This window comes from Lucilia cuprina, chromosome 4 (genome assembly GCF_022045245.1).
Source record: "Lucilia cuprina isolate Lc7/37 chromosome 4, ASM2204524v1, whole genome shotgun sequence".
Taxonomy (NCBI): domain Eukaryota; kingdom Metazoa; phylum Arthropoda; class Insecta; order Diptera; family Calliphoridae; genus Lucilia; species Lucilia cuprina.
Genome location: NC_060952.1, coordinates 65,358,730 through 65,363,569, shown reverse-complemented (window position 1 = coordinate 65,363,569; position 4,840 = coordinate 65,358,730).

Here is a 4,840-nt window from a genome sequence, read left to right as displayed (position 1 = left end):
AGAGGTTGTCTCGGATTTTTGCTCATATCTCCGTTATTTACCGACCGATTTTGCTGATTTTAAATAGCGATCTTCTCGAAAGCATGTCGAATAGATATTGAAGATTCGGGTCTCGCCGATATCTGGGGTCCTCTAAAAACTGATTTCAACAGACGGACATGGCTTAATCGACTCCGCTACCTATAAGGATCCAGAATATATATACTTTATAGGGTCAGAAAATTATATTATAGAAATTACAAACGGAATGACAAACTTATATATACACTTCTCACGAAGGTGAGAGGGCCCATATTTGACCTATAAAAAGTCTCATTTAGAAATTTTAGTTTTTTTATCAATAAATTGCTTAAATATTTTGGAGTTATGGTAATATTCAACGTAAAAGTTTCTTGAAAAAATATAAATTTTAAAAATATACTCATGGTGTAGGGTATTATATGGTCGGCCATGCCCGACTATACTTTCCTACTTGTTATACATAAAATTTTTCCTGTTATTGTCCTCTCCACATGCTCTACATATGTCTTGTTATCCTGTGTGTCCACTCAGAATGCGTACTATCATACTTACTTTAGACTTGCTCATTTTGAGGAGATTTTTCGTCTTGCTCTTTCCAGGGTCGCCCCATAGAATCTTCGTGGTTTCTATCCACTGTTTCATTATACAGAGGCCATATGGGATTATCTCACCCATATTTTTAGTTCAGCTTTTGTTGCGTCGAATGGTTTTGCTTTTGGCAGGTTAACTGCCTCGAGCTCCGTTCCCTTTGAAGCTATTTACATTCGCCCTTTCGTTACGGACTACTCCCGAGTAATGATGTGAACCTTATCTCTGGGAGAATATTCAGTTAAAGCTTTTTTACAATACAATAGGTCTTAGATTTTGTTCTATTACTTGATATGATTGAACTAAAAATATATAAATAATATATTTTAACCTATAGAGTCCACAACTTCTATTAGCGGACTGCAATGCGGATCGTACACAATATAAATATATAAAATGCTTTAAAATTTTTGAGGATTTTAGCTCTAATAATTTCCCAGATAAAAGATTTTATACTTCATGGTATGTTAAATTATAACCAAATGGTTTAAAATCATTTATGAGTGTCACGCCCAATTGAGGCAAATTTTGTTCTCATGTGTTTATATGAACGTAAAAGGTGTCGGATTAGGTCGGTAGTGATACTACTTATTGCTTGTAAGTGAATTATGGACATTCGAGTAGTTTTTTTAGTAGGTGAGCATGTATGGGTGCTAGAGCCAAACCAGAACCGATCAAAGCCTGATAAATATGTATGTATTGGCATTCAACTCTAGGCACTTGGCTTTTTAGTACTTAAAAAAATAAAAATAAATTTTAATAATTTATATCAATATATGACGGGTTTATAACCACCAACATCATTAAATGAGCCTTTAAACAATGAATTTTTGCGGTTTTTTAATAAAAACGGAAAATGTTTGTTCAATCGGTTGGTCAGTTGTTTTATTCATTCATACAACTGCTTACAGTAATTTTGTTCATAAAAATATACTCATGGTGTAGGGTATTATATGGTCGGCCATGCCCGACTATACTTTCCTACTTGTTATACATAAAATTTTTCCTGTTATTGTTTGATTTAACAATACATAGTACAACACGAAAAAAATAACCATGTACGGACACCACTACATGATAAAAGACCAATAATAAAAAGACCCGTGTCTTCCAGTTTTGCACAAAGTCATGCACTTATTTAGCTTTAGGACCCCAAAGATTTGTGGCATCGGTGTCATTTTGGGAAAAAGTGATGATTATATTATAGAAATTACAAACGGAATGACAAACTTATATATACCCTTCTCACGAAGGTGAGAGGGCCCATATTTGACCTATAAAAAGCCTCATTTAGAAATTTTAGTTTTTTTATCAATAAATTGCTTAAATATTTTGGAGTAATGGTAATATTCAACGTAAAAGTTTCTTGAAAAAAATATAAATTTTAAAAATATACTCATGGTGTAGGGTATTATATGGTCGGCCATGCCCGACTATACTTTCCTACTTGTTATACATAAAATTTTTCCTGTTATTGTTTGATTTAACAATACACAGTACAACACGAAAAAATAACCATGTACGGACACCACTACATGATAAAAGACCAATAATAAAAAGACCTGTGTCTTCCAGTTTTGCACAAAGTCATGCACTTATTTAGCTTTAGGACCCCAAAGATTTGTGGCATCGGTGTCATTTTTTTTTTTTGCGATTCTGATCATGAAGATAACGTTTTTTAACTTTTGGTTCTTTGTGATAAGAGCAACAACATTTCCTCGGAGAGTAAATCAAAATTACGAACGGTTTGCAAAATAACGGCCTGAGAAAATCATCACTTTTTCCCAAAATGACACCGATGCCACAAACCTTTGGGGTCCTAAAGCTAAATAAGTGCATGACAGAAAAAATTATCTGTAGTTTATTTTCAAGTAACATGTTTTAATTTTCTTTATTTTTTATTTAAACAAATTTTTATTTGTCTTAATTATCTTGTTTTTTGAAACTGTTTGAAACTTAAGTATAAAATTTTAATTAAATTTTTAATTAATTCAATTACTTTTTTAATTGATTGAAACAAATTTTCTGGCCTTCTTTTCTATTTTAGATTTATTTATAATATTTTATTTTGAATTTTTGTGCTAGCAATATTTCTAATTCTTAAATAGTCAATAAAATTTTAGGCATATAATGTTCAAGTTTCTTGACAATTTATGAAACATATATATGTTAAATTGTAACAATAAAGTGATAATTTTTGTAAATGCTGAACACATTGTTAAAGGTCTAGTATTCCTTTAACGTTGTGTGTAATCGATTAATAATTTGATTGTTTTAATCACCTTCTTTTTTGATTTTGAAAAATTTTCTATCAAGCAGTTTAATTTATTTGATTAATAAATTAATAAAATATCTGTTTTAAATTTATTAAATATTTAATTTATACAATTAATGAATTAATCAATATTAAATCTTGTTTCAATTATTGACATTAATTGTTCTGATTAATTCGTTATTTGGAAAAAAATATATTTTTTTTCTTTTTTTACAAATTTGGTAATTGATATCATCATTTTGATTATAATTGCAAAACTTACTTGATACGATAATTTTGATAATTAAAACTCATTTTTAGTTTTTTCTGTGAAGACTACAAGTGTAAATAAGGGGGAGGGATAGTTGTATCAAAAACAATTCTCCACTTTCCATACAAAATGAGTCGTTCTAATGTAATACATAAAATGCATTTGGTTCATCTATTGTTAGATTTCATTGCGACAAAAAAATAATATACTCTTCGACGTATATTCTTATGATCTATGTGGAATGGAATTTCAAAAAATTTTATAAACCCTACTAACCCTAAATAAAGTACACTGAGAATGGAAACCGGAATCTTACGAATGGCCATCAATAGACCCAATATATTTTGGGTACCATGGTAAGACTACAAGTGTAAATAAGGGGGAGGGATAGTTGTATCAAAAACAATTCTCCACTTTCCATACAAAATGAGTCGTTCTAATGTAATACATAAAATGCATTTGCCTCATCTATTGTTAGATTTCATTGCGACAAACCTCCCAGCAGTTCGACGGGACAGTCCCGAACTGGCCACTTAACCTACCACTTATGGTGGCCCTTGCCACCTGACTACCCAAGTGACCAACCATTTTAACATGGGCTTGTCCTACGAGGAAGTCAATCGTCAATCTACAGCCTACAAAGAGAAAGTAAAGAGACGATTGCCTCCGCTCTCGCTTACAAAGGGGTACTACAGTGACGACTGTCTTCATTCTCGTTTACAAAGAGTTTATTTGTGACGAAAGACCAAAAACATACGAATTGGAGTCAGCCAAGTGGTAAGATATTAATGGAACTAAAACTTAAAAATTTTAAGTGTCTACTCTTTAGAATACTATGGGAAAATAATGTGACGATTGACCCGAAAGATATAAATTTGAGTCAACCAGATGGTGCCATATTAGTAAAACGTAATAAGCGATTCTCCAAAAGATGGGTAAAATAACTACTTCCGGAAGTACAACAAAAATACTACTTTTAAGAGTATAATCTCTAGGTTACTTGAGGACAGTAAAGAGACGACTGTCCCCGCTCCCGCTTACAAAGAGGACACTAAAGTAACGACTGTCTTCATTCTCGATTACAAAAAACATACGAAATACGATCATCCAGGTGGTTAACTATAAGTGGAAATTACTGTCTTTTTCGTATGCATTGACTCTTTGTCGAACTGCTGGGCTATAACAAACATACACATGTATATACATACATTCGTACATAGACATGTATTTCCATGCGCATGCCATAGAAAGACCTGTTAGTTTCATTTCTTTAACCAATTCAAATATTTTTGCAATCAATCTCTTAAATCATTTTATGTTGAAACATTGGAAAGTCAAGTCAAATATATCTTTCGCGGTGTCTTTTAAGTTAAAATATTAACTTTAAACGGAGTTTACGAAACTTAATATTAATCATTTTTCTTCAGTCAGGGTGTAAGAATTCAAAATCCAGACACAATACTTCTGTAATTTTATTAAATTCGAAAGTTTAAGTAATGCAAGGCTGTATTGGAAATCTCGAATGTAACTAATTAAATTAAAACCGAACTGTGTTTTTTTTGTTATTTACCAGTATAAAAGTGTGTTGTTATTATAATTATTAAATGATGAATGTGTGAATAGATATCTATCAATTCCAATTTGCATAAGATTATGTTTATCAATTCAAAAGTAATAAATATATACAATATACATATTGCAAAGAT